Raw genomic sequence first — 17,591 nt, 5'->3', positions numbered from 1 at the left:
CGATAAATCTAGAAGCTAAGTAGGTGTTGTCTTAACAATCCCTTTAAGCGTAGTCCTTCCTAGGAAATTCCTGGAAGGATACTGGTAATTGAGTTGCTCAGCAAAGAAGTAACTACGGTATGTGCTTATGATTTGCCGTATCGTATTCTCATACAGCAGATACTCTACTACCTTCTTTCCCTGCCGAGGCAGATAGAGAATGGATATCTGGCGCTGGATCCTTGCACCTAGCGCCTGAATGTTCCGCGCGCTAGAAAGGAGACCTCGCTCCTGGAACGTTCCGCTTGCGTGGAAGGTCCCGTGCGCCCTGACAGTTCCGAGCGCCTACTAGACCCCTTTTAGAAAGAGCCTCTTGCCCGGAAACGTTCAATGGAAGGATCGTTCTGATTGCCACTCTACTGTAAGGCTCCTTGCTCTAGCCGTCTGTTTTTCTGGCGCAAATGCTGGCGCTTCGTCTCTTTGAAGGCGCCTTGCGCCAAGAAAAATTTTCTAGAACGCGGCTCGCGTTTGGTTGTAGGAACGCGGCTCGCGCTAGTCTGTTAGCTGGAACGCGCCTCGCTGCTGGCGGCTATAGGAACGTACCTCACGCTAGCTTGCTGGAACGCGGCTTCATGGCAGCGGCTGGCTCTTGCTCAGTGTTCTCTTAGTTCAGAGAACGCGCTAGATCACTCCAAACATACATTCTTCGTCTTCTCGGATGTAAGATGAAGAGACACACTTTTTAAGGATGCCTTATCAATGGCTATCCTTGGCAGTCTGGGACGTTTCTACAGAACCTGCCGAGGGGACGCCTGACGGTGGGGGTTCTCCCTAACCTTCCTGCGGCTGTCGACTTTCCTCCTCCACTGGGTCTGGGAGTTTGGAAGAGGTCTAGGCCTGGAAGCGCTACGGAGCCGATCAGGACGCACCCTCCACTGCACTGGGAACACTATATTCACTTCTTACCTTTTTAGAGCTCGCCTTTTGAGCTCCATCCATTTATCTTCAAATGTGCACATATGAATTTGTAGATTCTGTGGCGTAAGAAGTGATGAGGATGCAACAACTACTAGAATTGTCAATACTCTAACTGCTCGTTAGTACGAGAGCTCTTAAAGCTTCTAAAGGAAGCGTATCTAGTTATATGCTTTCTGACTTCCTAAAGTAGGAAGTTAGATCTTATATTTCCTTCATCAAGTTCTAACACTTATACACGTATTAGTGAAAAAAAAAAATATCAATATTTCCCTTATTGCAAAATATAAGTGTCTACCGAAAAATTCGGTAGTTTCACGTAATATATTCTTCGAAATTTCGAAGCCAAATTCATTAAAAAGTTAATAAAAGCGTATGCCAAACCAAAGACCCAGTACTTCCCTGCAAAAGACAGCCCAGAAGGTCGATGGCGATGAAAAAACGAAAATCAAGTCAGGAGGTAGCAACAACGTATGTTGACACTACCGCGACAGAGAAAATCTGGTTCTAGAATGGTAATCGTTCCTATTCCTGCCACCCAGCGGCAGGGGCGGTAGATCACCTGACCTACCTGCAGCGTGTGCCGCGAAATTCGAATTTCTGTCGGGGACGACGGAGTCTATAGCTAAGTATATATCTGACTGGGTAAGTTCCATGTACAAAAACAGTTGTTAAACAAATGTTCTAATTCCAAAAAATTATTACTTAAATTTGAGTAACAATCGAGTTACTTTTTCAATAACGAATATTTTCAAATTAATCATCATAAATATGTAAAATATTGATGTTTTACTATTTATTTAAAAAATTATCGAAGTGCACTCTTCATCTCTTCATCGTCGTCTTCTACCAAAATGAAGTTTTCATAATAAAACTAATATTGTAATACTCACCTGAACACCTGAATTAGCCCTAATCCCAATTAGCCCGAACAAACTCTCAATTACCATCCCACCAGTGGGAAATGACAATTTGTCCAAAATTGCATTTTTCCTAACTATACAAACCTGAGGTCCTTTTACAATAGGAAGGTACTAGCGGCAGCTGGATAGGTCGTAAGCTTTCGAACAAGGGGTTCGGTAGTTAACTGCTTGTCCGACAGGCGCGCGCTGTTGCGCGACTGGGAGGTAAACAAATCACTTTTTGCTTTTGGCCCAAGCAAAAACTGCAGAGTGAGGGGTGGCATGAGGTGGGGCTATGTGTAAAAGGACCTCAGGTTTGTATAGTTAGGAAAAAGAAAAATGCAATTTTGGACAAATTGTCATTTGTTCCGACACGGCATACAAACCTTCGTCCTTTTACAATAGGAAGACTCACTTCTTGGTGGAGGAATCTGAGTCTTTTGTGAACAGACTGGTGTTCGCCCAACCTTGGAATGCCTCCCTGGTCGTAAGAGCGAGGGAGGGATCCAAGCCTCTGTCCGATTGATCGGGGTGTGCACCGCAGGATCAATGGTCAGACCTCTGGACCAAGTACTAAGAGAGAGGCAAGCGTATCTCTTCGTACCAGCAAACAAGAACAAGTTCCTATTTGCAAGAGGCAACATAAACGTTATGGTTTGTCTCTTGTTGGCATCCACTTCCCCCCCCGCCTTGTAGGAGGAGAAATGGTGGATATTCGCTCCCATCCCTAGTGAAAGGGATAGGATGGGGCTCTGTCGAGTAGCTCACCGGCATCTCGTCCTTATCCAGCAAGGTGATGACCGTTATCCCACCTACCCACAGGTAGAGGGGTAGAAAAAGATAGGAAGAGAAGCCAGTCACTCTCTCATTCACTTATCTATTCTTACAGTCACACCAGGACTCGATGCTGTTCAGCCTGCTAGGGTCTGGGTTAGCTAGACAACGTGTTGAGCAGCCACCACGGGTCCTAAGGAAAACGATCCAAAGGACCTGTGGGCAATATCCAAAAGGTAGAAGGAGGTGCCAGTGGTCTGGTTGTACCAGGACCCCTGCCTTCAGTACCTGCGCCACGGAGAAGTTTCTTGTGTAACTCGAGGGAGTGTACTTCTAGGTCATCTTGGTGCTGACGAAGAGTCCTTCAACACTCAGCCTGGGATGTCGAGTTTCTTCAGCAAAGCGCGGTCGCGCTTTCACAGGACAAAGCAGCATCTCCTTCGCATCGAAGGCGGTGAAGTCCATTAGGGAGGGGATTGTGAAGGACTCTAACGATCGTCAGGAACCGAAGGGTTCAGAGTCTTCGCTACGAATTCGGTACGAAATCGAGCGTCACGAATCCCTATCCCCTGGATGCTTAACTTCGCAGGAAAAGTCATGCAATTACCTCAGAGGAAAAGAAGGGAATGGTCGTATTGACCTATCCCTCTTCTCGACTTCGGTGATGTCCTGTACCCATACTGGTCTATCCGTCTGCCGCGACGTTGTTGTTCTCGGTAGTGGATAGGACAACCGACACTCAATGGTGGTGTCGATGGTATGGGTACTGTGACAAGCCGTTAGGACGAAGAAAAAGATTGTTATGGAACAAACCGAACTAAGTCCACAGCGAAGTTCGTAACAGACTTGGGCGCTCTGACAGCTGCCTACTGACTGCGTTGGTCGGTAGGAGGCAAGTTGTCCAAGCACCCGAGCAAGTCACGTGACCTTCGCCTTAAAAGGGTTATGCCAAGAGACTAAACAAATAATTTGTTCGTCACCGATGCCAGAAGGCAAGTTGATGACTCTCTTAAGGCATGTGCCCAAACAGGCGAAAGTCAATTGCCTTCTAGAGACCGAGGTCCTTGATGGCAAGAATTATCTCATAGTATAGTTGATTCTCGGGTAAGGAGAAACAACACTATGTGACGTTGAAGACAAAGGTGTACAGAAAAATGCAACCTACGTCTTCACAGCTGAACCGAGAGAAGGATTCTCAAGATTCTGAACCTGTGCTACAAAGACTGAGAACGCTAACCGCTATTGATTGCTGGTCCGGTGAGGATCGTAGTTGCAATAAAAGCGGAGCGCTTCCAGTAATGAAGACAGGGAATATACTGCCTGAAGAACTGCTTTCTCATGGGCTGAACATTTGGAAGTAGAGCTGTCAGGTCGGAGAGTAGGCGATGTCTTCTGACATATCTGTTAATTCGGGTCGAGCAATGAAATTGCACACCTACGAATACGAGATATTTTGAAGACAAACTCAGATGTCTGCAAAAATCATTCGCATTATCGAGTGCGATGCAGCGGTTGACTAGTACAGACTTCTGTTACCGTGCGGTAAACAGAAAGATGAAAGAGTCCAAGAGATATCTCTGTTGAAAATTCTCGCAATGTCGAAGGCGATGAAATCGAGCATCACAGCAGTAGATGGTCCTTCATTATTGCGAGAATCCCCGTAATCAGAGACCTAAGTCCATGATTGTTGGCCAGAGATACGGTTCGGTAGTCAATCACCAGGGGTGAGATAGGGGAGAAAGGAGAGACGTAACCGACCGTGCATCTCCGAGACCTAGCTGATACTGAGCCGCTATCAGGCAGCTCAATACGCAGTAGCTCTCGGTGACTCGTCATCCTGAGTTGCCAGGTAATCCATTATTCCACGAAGGAATGCGTTCGGCTAGAACCATCGAGCATAAAGAATACGCTCGAGCAATTATAATTTAACCGAAACGGATTTCGGTAAATACAAAAGCTGATTTGGTGTTGTCATGACAATACCAAGTATCTAAAATCGAAACTGATAACTGCTGGGAGGTTGCAGGCAACCCCGAGTTGCAGTTCAATTAAGATACATTCGTCTCGGTCACAAACCGTAGAGTTAACTACGGTATGCGCCTACCCACGACAATTCAACTGTTAAAGAATCATGTCGCGAGGGTAATATACGTAGTATATTTGTAGGTTCTTGTACCACGACCTCCATCCTAAAATCTTTTCCCCTCGAGGAATGAGAATAAGGATTGGAGATCGACCGCCTTCGTTCTCTAGTCAAGAGAGTGAAGGAGAAGTCTTTCCCAAAGGAAAGCTTCAATGGGTAACAGAATACCGAAGACGATAGTTCAAGCCAAACTGGAAGAAGTTCCCGTCCGTTCTTCTCTATTCCAGTTAAGCGCCTACTGTGAGATACTTCTTTCAGCAGCAGTCTTCTTCCAAATGCTAGAAATTACAGGAATTCGAGCATAAGCGAGGTTCCCGATTATCGTGTAACAATTATCGGGGATTCTCGCTCACTTTGGACCGTGGTCTCCGCCTAAGTGTTTGGAGATCGTAAAAACTCGAACACTCTTGAGTGCGCTAGAAATTCCGTAGAATTCTAAGCACTCTGCGAAACCCCCCACCGAATTCGTCAAACGATATCGGCTGGTGGTCCTCTCGATTCCCATAGAAATCGAGAAAGGGGAAGGGCAGGATCCCTACCTCAATGACCGGGGTCTTACGTCAGGGTAGGACCCGAGGTCCCCCCGGTAGCGCAGCCCCTAACGTGGGATCTTACAGAGAAATCTCTGTAGGATCCCTCCCCTTTCCCTCGTAGCCGTAAGGAGAGAGGGAATGGGGCGGTAATTGGATACTGGCTCGCCTTCCCAGCGGAACTAGCAGTTGGAGAAGAAAAGGAGCAGCCATCGCCTTACGGCGATGGCCTCTCAGAGCCTGGGAAAACGTATCGTCAGGAGAAAACGTTTTCCCGAGGAGGGTTACGAACTCATACTGTAGGTAAGTGTCTGCCGCCACTGTGAACGTCGTCTGGGTGGGGCTGATCGACACCTGACAGGAGAGACCGATACCGCTCCGACTCATTCCAGTCCTCGTCGAGGTCGAAACCTCAGGAGGACCGAAGGGGTATTAAATACGGTGTCCGAAGACACGTAGAAACGCCTCTGTCGCAGTAGAGGAGGTGAAGTAGCTTGTTCGACCGGCCAGAACTGAGGAGAGCCTTCTTGTCCGGAGACGAGAGACTAACCTGGTTCAACACAGTCGGCAAGCTCCGATCGCGGCAGACCCCCACCGCCTCGATTTGGGTTTCCCTCTCGGGCCCCAAAACGACTCGAGCCGAGACGTGGCTCTGCTGGTGGAAGCGGCGATCCTTCCCCCGAGGTCATTGTGCTGACGAATCAGCGCCGTAACCTCGGGCAAAGTTCCTCTGGATCTCGGAAGTCACAGCATCTTGCAGAGTGGGACCGTTAAGCCCTTCGAACAAGAGCATATTCCGAGAACCTTCCTCCTAAGAAGGGGGAACAGCGACAGCCCTCTCGGTCTTCCCCATCCACTTGCGCATACGTCCTGGCCGGTCCAAGAACCGTGCCTGGCACGTAGGGCGTCGTGGTGGGATCATGAGGGGCGCACCCCTCACGATCACTCCTCAATACCTCGCTCCTCCCGGTGTAACCCGAGGAGGTTGAAGGTACGGGAGAGGCAGACCTGAACGCTCCCCTCGTTGCTCGCTGGCAGAACCAGCAGGCTTGGAGGGCTGCAGGCGATCGTCACCCCGCCGTGGCGATCGAGCTGCAGGCCTGGTCGAACCGTCCTCGCTGTGGAGAACGGCTGGACTGAGCACAGCGGCCCCGATCCCGAGTATCAGAAGAGCTGGTGCTGGTTGCCGTACCCGTCGCTTTCTGTGAGAGCGACGGTCAGGCGACCTGCAGGCTCCACTGTCACAGTGAGACCGGTGCTTGTCCTCACGGCACGTCACGTCGCTGGTTCCAGCCGTGGCTGGCACCGGCGAACGGGAGGACCTCTTCCCAGCCTCAGCCCGTGGTCGGTCGTGGACCGTCACGTCCCCGGGTAGCCAGCTGTTCGCCGCGCGAGTGAGAGCTGGTCTGGTGAGAGTCGCATGAGCGGCTGTCACCAGTCTTCCGCCCCGCCGTCCGTGAACCTGACGCTGAGCGGACTCAGAGGTCTGTTCCTGGCTGCACGGTCGCTGGTAGACGACGTACACTCGGTAACCAAATCCCGCGAACGAGAGGCCGAGACGGACCCTGATGCAGTGGGCAGAACCACTGACACCAGGCGAGGAAGTACCGGTGTTAGCCGGTACCCCTCTGGTCCCCGTAGTCTTCTTCCTTGCGGAAGAAGAGACGGGCCCCGCTCCCGAAGGAGCAGGAGGACCAGCGGAAGGAACCCTCCCGTCCCACCGAGGTGAGACGGGTCCCGAGAAGCTCCCGAGGGAGACTTCTTAGGAGGGAGGAGGCAACCTTCTTCTTCCTCGGCTGTGAAGCCTTAGAAGTCGAAGGGGAAGAGGCGGCAGCCGACGACGATGAAGAAGATGAAGACGACGACGACGACACCTTCCTCCTCTTCTTCGTCAGCTTCCTCAGGACAGACGTAAGATCTGCTATCCAGGGCGGAGCCGGGGCTGCTGTAGCCGAAGCCACAGGGCCCGGACGCACCTGTACAGACAGACCAAAGTCTGGGGTAGTACCACCACGAACAGGGACGACATCAGCAGGTATGGGCATCTCAGGAACAGCAGGCACAGCCAGCACAGCATCGGTAGGACGCCGCGCAGAACGGCAGGGACAGCGCAGCAACGACAGGGACAGCCAGCGCAGCAACTGCATGGACAGTCAGCCCAGAATCGGCAGGTACGGCAGGCAGCACCGGAAACACAGGAAGTGGAGCAGCAGCCAGCAACATCCTGGTACTGGCGGCAGGTCCAGGGCGAGCTCTAGGGCAGCGGAAGTGTGGTCGCTGCACGGCGCGCACACGGAGCGCGGCGGCACGCCCCCCTCTCGGTACGGCGAACGGCACTTCACAGCGGCTTGTAGGCAAGACTGTTAACCACGTGAGGCGAGTACACCAGGTGAGGAGGGACGTCGTCACCTGGTTGCGTGGTCACCACTCCATGGGTGACCGCAGTAAGGCCCAGACATAGAACCGCAGCCCTGGACACTAGCACGCCCTGCAAATGGAAGGACGCCCATACCTCACCAAGGTCCACCCTCGTGGCAGTAGCACCTGCGGAAATAACAGTAAGTAGCGATTAGTGGGGGGGGGAAGTCCCCTCCGCGCGTGGGGTTGAGGCTAACCCTCTCCGAACGAGTGGAAGACCCCTAATACAATTGTACATCGGGCACCGATAACCTCCCCCCCCCCAAGGGGAAGGGGAGGGCCATCTGTGGGAGCTGAGCGGGGGGGGGGGGGTGGGGGGGAGGGGGGTCTCGTTACCCCACCCCCGCACAGTACCCATGTATCCAACAACAATATAAGAGCCCGAGAGCAATCGTGCCATCGGCCCGAATGCAAGGGCATAAGGATCAATTCCCTGACTGAGCGGAACTTGAACCAAATAAAATATTGATGCAATCAAAAATAAGGAATAAAATGAAATGCATCTTGCATACGATTCACACAATGAATAAGGGCTCGGATCGGTTCAGGCGCATTTGCGCCCTAGGTACCGAGCGCAAGGGTGAAAATTTGGAGGATCATTCCTTACCTTTATGGATCAAGGTTTCTGGAAACCTTGATCCATAATGAATTGATGCATCAAAAATATATGAAAATGAAAGACTACTGCGCTTGCGATTTCACTTCATACAAATAAAAAGGGGAAGGATCAATTCCCGGAATCGCGGAAACATTGATCCCAGTAAACAATGCAAACTCAATAAAAAAAATGAAAATGAAAAAGAACTGCACTTGCGATTTCACTTCATTCAAAATAAAAAGGGGGAAGGATCAATTTCCGGGTAAGCTTGGAAACTGATCCAAATGGAGTATTGCTACAATCAAAATAATATTGAAAATGAAAAAGAATACTGTACTTGCGATTTCCCACTTCCATACTAAATAAGTTTCCGTGCCGAGCGCATTCGTTTCGGCAACGGGCAGGGCTACAGGTCAAAAAAAAAATATAAATGAAAAGAGCACTTACTTACGATTTTCATCTACACATTTCCAACCCAATATACGCTCGGAGCGAGTGCTCCCGCCCTCGGCACCGAGCATACACAATACGAGGATCATTTTTGGGAAAATGAATTCCCGCACTTACGCCCTTCAGTCCCGGCACTCGGGTAATCGGAGGGCGTGGTGACACCAAGATCCTTTAATTCACAATTGAATTCAATGAAATGATTGTACTTACAATTCAGTTTCACTAGATAATTAGAAAAAGAAAAACACAATCATGCGAAAAGCAAACGACGATGAAGCGGGCAGAGAGCGGTGATACACGTCCACACGCCAGCAGGCCGAAAGCAAAAGTGATTTGTTTACCTCCCAGTCGCGCGCGCGCGCCTGTCGGACAAGCAGTTAACTACCGAACCCCTTGTTCGAAAGCTTACGACCTATCCAGCTGCCGCTAGTACCTTCCTATTGTAAAAGGACCGAAGGTTTGTATGCCGTGTCGGAACAAATTTGTTTTTAACAGTCAGCGTTGCCAACGCTGCAGGTAAAAACTTCCTCGAGTTACCATCCCAGACGGTTGGCAACGCTGGTACAGGTGTGTCGTTACTCTTATCTTCCTCAATTGCTTATCTTGGTTCAGATTGATGTGGGGAGGAGGGGGGGTGGAATCATTCAGGTGTTCAGGTGAGTATTACAATATTAGTTTTTATTATGAAAACTTCATATTGCAATACGTACATCCCCTGAACACCTGAATTAGCCCGATTAACAACACTTAGAGGGGGAGGGATCAATCTTCTTGCCCGCCTCTTACTACCGTATAGATGGTAACTCATTCACTAATCTATCTAGTACCCTTATGCAACTTAAACTCACTTGATCTGTTATTCCTTTCGGTGCAGAGACGTATTGGAGAGCACTTCGATCGTCTGTCGAGTCAGTACTGTCTATTTGTCTTCTACTTCTTTCCCAGCTGGATCCTCCAAAGCCTCTGGGGATGTGTATGGAATATTGACGAATCCTCCCTATGTGGCTATTCATAGCCTCTCATGTATGGAGTTGGAAGTTTAGCGGCGTGCAGAGCCGAAGTCCTCTGATCCTCTGTTTGTAGAGCGCTTATGACCAGACTACGCTGTAGTCCTCGCGCCGACACTATGGTCTAGCCTACGAGAGCACCCCCTCGGACTCTCGTAAGAAGACTGACTACTAACGTATCTAACTACGTTTAACCTATTCTAGTAACACTTTGTCCAGGCCTCTGGAGACCAAAGCGGTTTCCTATCTAAATGTCAGAAAGACCTTAAACCTAATTTTATTCTACCTTCACCGGCTTAACCTATACTTTCCCCAACTTAACCTATATAATAGTGTTCGCCGCTACGAACGGGCTTAACGAGTAGCCTTGCGATGAAGCAAACTGAACGTCTCTTAAATAGAACGATGTAAATACTGAAACAGACTTCCAAGAAGCCGCCTCTAGAATTGAAGACACCGAGTAGTTTCTGAGAAAGGAAGATGATGTAGCCATCCCCCTAATACTATGCGCTCGCGGTAGTATTGGATTTGTATTTACCGAATGCGAACCCGCATGAGCCTGTGATATTACCTCTCTTAGGAAGAAGCTAATCGCATTTTTCGAGATCGGCCGTGAAGGATTCCGAGAGATATGAAAAGTGTCCGCGGGTGAGGGCGAAGTTTCTCTAACCCGGGGATAAATATACTCTTAGCGCTCGCACCGGGCGGGCATAATCGCATCTCTTCCAGGTCTCCATTGACGAAATCTCTCAAGGCCAATACCCTGAACGACCTTGGCAGTGTGTTCGCCTCAGACTCTGTCTTCGCCACGAATTCCGGCAGAAAAGACAAGAAAATATCGTCTCCTTTGTACGAAACGAGCCTGGATACTGCCTGCAGCTCACTCACTCTCTTCGCTGTTGCTAATGCAGTAAGGAAGAGAACTTTCTTTGTTAACTGTCTTAATGTCAGATTCTCGATTGGTTCGAACTCTGGGGAACTTAGAAACGAAGCACTACCGACAATCCCATGGTGGTGCTCGATTCGGTAATCCTGGTCTTTCAATCTTAAAGGATCGTATTAGATCATGAATACATCTACTCGTTGAGATCTCTGGAAGGTGAAAATGACAATTTGTCGAAAATTGCATTTTTCCTAACTATACAAACCTGAGGTCCTTTAACAATAGGAAGGTAACTAGCGGCAGCTGGACGGTCGTAAGCTTCGAACAAGGGGTAGAACGGTAGTTAACTGCTTGTCCGATCGTGCGCGCAGCCCGCGCGCCCGAGAGGTGAAGAATCACTTTTGCTTTAGGAGGCCCATGCAAAAGTTGCAGAGTGAGGGGTGGCATGAGGTGGGGACTATATGTAAAGGACCTCAGGTTTGTATAGTTAGGAAAAATGCAATTTTCGACAAATTGTCATTTGTTCCGATACGTAATACAAACCCATCGGTCCTTTAACAATAGGAAGACTCACTTCTTGGTGGGAGGAATCTGAGTCTTTTTGGTGAACAGACTGGTGTTCGTCCAACCCTGGAGTGCCTCCCTTGGTCGTAAGAGCAAGGGAGGGATCCAAACCTCTGTCCGATTGATCGGGGTGTGCACCGCAGGATCAATGGTCAGACCTCTGGGCCAAGTACTAAGAGAGAGGCAAGCGTATCTCTTCGTACCAGCAAGCAAGAACTTGTTCCTGTTTGCAAGAGACAATCATAAAATGATGGGTTTGTCTCAATTTGGCATCCACTTCCTCCCCCTTGTTGGAGGAAGTGGTGGATATTTACTCCTATCCCTACTGAAAGGGATAGGATGGTGCTCTATTGAGTAGCTCACCTGCATCTCGTCCTTACCCAGCAGGGTGACGACCGTGTCCCTCTACCCAAAGGTAGAGGGAAGAAAAAGATGGGAAGAGGAGCCAGTCACACTCTCATTCCTCATCCATTCTTACGGTCACACCAGGACTCGATGCTGTTCAGCCTGCGAGGGTCTGGGTTAACTACACAACGGTGAGCAACCACCACGGTTCCCAAGGAAAAAAGATCCAAGGAACGGTGGCAATATCCTGAAGGTAGAAGGAGGTGCATGCGGTCCGGTTGGACCAGGCGCCTGCCTTCATTACCCTGCGCCACGGAGAAGTTCTTGCGGAACGCGAGAGAATGATGAAGAGGCGTCCACATCATCCTGGGTGTCGAGTTTCTTCAGACAGCTCCGTCGCACCTTCACAGGACAAAGCAGCATAGCCTTCGTATCGGAGGCGGTGACGTCCATTAGGGAGGGTATTGTGAAGGACTCGAACCAATCGTCAGTTACCGAAGGGTTCTGAGTCTTCGCTACGAAGATCGGTACGAAATCGAGCGTCACAAATCCCCATCCCTTTGTGCTTGACTTCTCAAGAGAAGTCATGCAGTTACCTAAGACGAAAAGAAGGGAATAGTCGTATGACCTATCCCTCTTCTCGACTTGGTTATGTACAGTACTCATACTGACAAGCTATTAAGACGAAGTAATGATTGCTCTGGAACAACCGAACTAAGTCCGCAGCATAGTTCGTAACTGACTACGGATGCTCTGACAGCTGCCGACTGACTGGTTCGGAATCAGTAGAGGCAAGTTGTCCAAGCATCCGGGTAAGTCACGTGACCTTCGCCCCCTTAAAGAGTTATGCTGAGAGACCAAACAAATAAATATTTGTTAGTCACCGATGCCGGACGGCGCGGCGATGATTCTCTTAATGCATAAGCTCAAAAGGCGAAAGTCAATTGCCTTCAAAAGACCGAGGTCCCTGATGGCAAGAAAATCTCATAGATGTTGAATCTCAGCTTAAGGAGAAACAACACACTATGTGACGTTGAAGACGAAGGTAGGCAATGAATGCAACCTACGTCTTCCAGCTGAATCGAGAGAAGGAATCTCAAGATTCTAAACCTGTGCTTACACATGACTGAAAACGCTAACCGCCATTTCATTGCTGTCCGTTGTGCAATGAAAGCGGGGCGTTCTTCAGTAATGAAACACAGGGGAGAGCCGCTTGAAGAACTGCTTCTCATGGGCTGAACGTTTGGAAGTAGAGCTGGCAGGTGTGGGAGTAGGCGATGTCTTTCAATACATTGCTAATCCGGGGTGAACAATGAACAATTGTACACCTCCGAATACAAGATATTTTGAGGACAAACTCAGATTCCGCAAAAATCATTCGCATTATCGGGATACGATGCAGCAAGAGACTATTACAGAATTCTGTTACCGTGCGGTAAACAGAAAGATGAGAGTCGAATAGATATCTCTGTTTAAAATTCTCGCAATACCGAAGACGATGAATACTAGCGTTTCTCAGCAGTAGATGGTCATTCATGTATGCGAGAATCCCCGTTAATCAGAGACTTAAGTCCGTGATTGTTGGGCAGAGATACGGTTGTTATTCAATCAAAGCAGGTGAGAAAGACATAAACAACCGTTCTATCTCAAAGCGGCAGCTGATACTGAAATGCCTCGGGCAATTCAATACGCAGTAGCTGTCGCTGACTCGTCATCCTGAGTTGCAAGTAATCCTTTCCACGAAGGAATGCGTTTTCCGGCTAGAACCACCGAGCATAAAAATATATGCTCGAGCAATTATATTTTAAGCGAAACGAATTTCGGTAAATATAAAAGCTAAAATGGTGTTGTTGTGACAACACCATAAGTATATAAAATTGAAACTGGAAACTCCTGGGAGGTTGCAGGCAACCCGGGTTGCAGTTCAATTAGAATACTTTTCGTCTAAGTCGCAATCCGTAGAATAACCAGGATATGCGCCTACCCCTCGGACCATTCAACTGCTTAGCAGAATCATGTCGCGAGGTTAATATACGTAGTTATATTTGTAGGATTCTGAACAACGATCTCCATCCTAAATTCTTTCCTTCAAGAAAACAAAATAAGGATTGGAGATCGACCACCTTCGTTCTCTATTAAAGAGAGTGAAGGAGAAGTCTTCCTCGAAGGAAAGCTTCAATGGGGTGAACAGAATACTAAGACGATAGTTCCAGCCAAACTGGATATTCCCGTCCGTTCTTCTCTATTCCAGGTTGGTCGCCTACTGTGAGATAGTCTTCTTTCAGCAGCAGTCTTCTTCCTAATGCTAGAAATTCCAGGAATTCGAGCATAGGCGAGGTTCCCGATTATCGTGTAACATATCGGGGATTCTCGTCTCGCTCACTTTGGACCGTGGTCTCGCCTAATGTGTTTGGAGATCGTAAGAAACTCTAAACACTCAGAATGCGCTAGAAATTCCGTAGAATTCTAAGCAGTCTGCGAAACCCCCAACCGAATTCGTCAAACGATATCGGCTGGTGGTCCTCTCGATTCCGTAGAAATCGAGAATGGGGCAGGATCCCTCCTCAACGACCGGGGCTTACGTCAGGTAGGACCCGAAGGTCCCCCCCTGGTAGCGCAGTCCCAACGTGGGATCCTACAGAGAAATCTCTGTAGGATCCTTCCCCTTTCCCTCGTAGCCGTAAGGAGAGAGGGAATGGGGGAGGAATTGGATACTCGCTCGCCTTCCCAGTGGAACTAGCAGTTGGAGAAGAGTAGGAGCAGCCATCGCCTTGCGGCGATGGCCTCTCAGAGTCTGGGAAAACGTATCGTCAGGAGAAAACGTTTTTCCCCCGAGGAGGGTTACGAACTCTACTGTAGGTAAGGGTCTGCCGCCACTGTGAACGTCGTCTGGGTGGGGCTGATCGACACCTGACAGGAGAGCCGATACCGTCCTCCGACTCATTCCAGTCCTCGTCGAGGTCAGACCTCTCAGGAGGACCGAAGGAGTATTTAAATACGGTGTCCGAAGACACGTAGAAACGCCGCTGTCGCAGTAGAGGAGGTGGAAGTAGCTTGATCGACCGGCCAGAACTGAGAGAGCCTTCTTGTCCGGAGACGAGAGAGACTGGTTCAAGACAGAATCGGTAAGCTCCGATCGCGGCATACCCACCGTCGGTTTGGGTTCCCTCTCGGGCCCCAAAACGACTCGCAGCAGACATGGGCTCTGCTGGTGGGAGCGGCGATCCTTCCCCCCGGTCGTTGTGCTGACGAATCAGTGCAATAACCTGGGTAAAGTTACTCTGAATCTCGGAAGTTACAGCGTGCTTGAGGCGAGTTAGGATCCGGTCCCAGTCCCTCCAACAAGAGCAGCTCCCAGGACCCTCCTCCTTCAGAAGAAGGACCAGCAACAGATCCCTGACGGTTGCCTCCAATCACTTGCGCGTACGTCCTGGTTGGTCCTAAGACCAACCTGGCACGTGCGGCGTCGTGACGGGATCGTGAGCGGCGCATCTCTCACGATCACTCCTATATACCTAGCTCTTCCTGGCGTATGCCGAGGAAGTTGAAGGTATCGGAGAGACAGAACTGACGCTACCCCCTCTCCCCCTGACGGTCGCCTCCCAATCACTTGCGCGTACGCCCTGGTTCGTCCTAAGACCATACGTGGCACGTGCGGCGTCGTGACGGGATCGTGAGCGGCGCACCTCTCACGATCACTCCTAGCTACCTCGCTCTTCCCGGTGTAGCCCGAGGAAGTTGAAGGTAGTGGAGAGACAGACCTGACGCTCCCCCCCCGCTCGCTGGCAGGACCAGCGTACGTGGGGGGCTGCAGCCGATCACCCAACCCGCGGTGGGGATCGATCTGCAGGCCTGGCCGTGCCGCTCACCTGTGGCGAGCGGCTCGACTGAGCACGTAGACCCCGGTCCGTGCGTCAGACGAGCTGCTGCTGGTCACCGTATCCGCCCTGGTCCCTGTGGGAGCGGCGGTCAGGTGACCTGCAGAGCTCGCTTTCGCCGTGAGACCGGTGAGCGTCCTCGCGGCACGTCAAACCGCTGGTACCAGCCGAGGCTGGTACCGTCGGTCGAGGGGACCTGGGGGACCTCTTCCCAGCCTCAACCCGTGGCCGGTCAGAGACCGTCACGTCCACCAGAGGTAAACCGGCTGTCGCTGCGAGAGCGGCCGCTGGCCTGGCGAGAGTCACCTGAGGCGGCTCTCGGACAGTCTTCTGCTCCGTGCCTCGGTCATGACGCTGAGCGAACTCATGGCGTCTTAACTTGGCTGCACGGTCACCCGAAGGAGATCGTACACTCGGAACTTCTCGCGACGAGAAACCGAGCCGGTACCTGGCTTAGCAGCAGAGCTGCCAAGACCAGGCGAGGGTGTACCAGCGTAGCCAGCACACCCTTGGTCCCCGTCTTCTTCTTCTTCTCAGAAGGGAGACGGGCCCCGTTCCCGAAGGAACAGGAGGACCAGCAGAAGAACCCCCCCAGTCACACGGAATGTGACGAGCCCTTCGAAGTTCCCGAAGGAGTCTTCTTAGGGGGAATAACAAAACCCGGTTACCAGCTGGTCGCTGCGAGAGCGGCCGCTGGCCTGGCGAGAGTCACCTGAGCGGTTCTCGCCAGCCTTCTGCTCCGTGCCGTGGTCTTGGCGCCGAGCGAACTCTGGCGCCGAAACTTTGGCTGCACGGTCTCCCGAGGGAGAGCGTACACTCGGGATCTCCCGCGAACGAGAGACCGAGCCGGAACCTGGCGTAGCGGCATCGCCGCTAGCACCAGGCGAGGAAGTACCAGAGCTAACCGATACTCTCTGGTCCCCGTCTATCTCTTCCTTACGGAAGGGGAGACGGGCCCCGCTCCCGAAGGAGCAGGAGGACCAGCAGAAGGACCCCCCGTCCCACCGAGGTGGGACGGGCCCTTAGAAGTTCCCGAGGAGACTTCTTAGGGGGGGGAGGCAGCCTTCTTCTTCTTCGGCTTATGGGCCTTAGAAGTCGAAGGGGAAGAGGCAGCAACAGACGAAGATGACACCTTCCTCTTCTTCGTCAGCTCACGCAGGACAGTCGTCAGGTCCTCCATCCAGGCCGGAGTCGGGCCTATTGCCGAAGCAACACGGCCCGACTGCACCTGTCCGGAAGGACCTGGGACTGGGGAAGACACACCATGGGCAGGACCAGCATGGACAGGCGCAGGAACCAGGAGCGACAGGAACAGCAACCAGCTCAGGAGCGGCAGGAACAGCGGCAGCGGTAAACACAGAAGGGACAGCCAAGCCAGTAGCGGGAACCACATCAGCGACAGGTACGGCAGGCCCAGCCATCGCCTCGTAGAATCATCGGCAGCCAGCGTGGTACTGGCGGCCGGTCCAGGGGCGAGCTGCTGGAAACAGCGGAAGTCTGGGCAGGCAACACGAAGAAAAAACACAGGCGGCGGCGGCATACCCCTCCTCGGTACGGCGGCGACCGGCCTAGAAGCGGCAGACGGCGTCACCGACACAGCATGGGGAGTGTAGACCAGCGGGGGGAAGCAGCATAAGCGGCCGTGAAGGTTGTAGTGGAGACCACTCCAAGGTCACCGCCCCAGACCTCGCTAGACTCTGCAGCAGATCGTGGATGCTAGGCACGCCCTGCAGCCGCAGTGGTCCATACCTGTCCAAGGTCGTCTCCACGGCTGTAGCACCTGCGGTAGCATAGACAGATTAGTAAGAGGGGTTCCCTCACGCACGGGGGGGGAGACATGCCCCACCCCGAACGGAAGGAAGACCCCAAAAACAAAATACGAGGAAGCTGAGCGGGGGGGGCAGGAAAGAAGACGAAGAATCGGATACCAAGGGAGTCGCGGGAGAGCTTTCCGACGACTTCCTGGCAGACCTTCGCTTCCCCTACCCCCGCACAGCAGTGAAAAGTAATATGAAAATGAAAAAAAACAGAATACTGCACTTGCGATTCACTTCATAGAACTTAAAGAGGGAAAAATCAATTCCCGGTAAGAGCGGAAACTTGATCCATAAAAATATTGATGCTATCATAAATATATATGAAAAT

This window comes from Macrobrachium nipponense, chromosome 36, assembly GCF_015104395.2.
Source record: "Macrobrachium nipponense isolate FS-2020 chromosome 36, ASM1510439v2, whole genome shotgun sequence".
NCBI classification, from domain to species: Eukaryota; Metazoa; Arthropoda; class Malacostraca; order Decapoda; family Palaemonidae; genus Macrobrachium; species Macrobrachium nipponense.
This window is presented reverse-complemented; position numbering follows the sequence as displayed.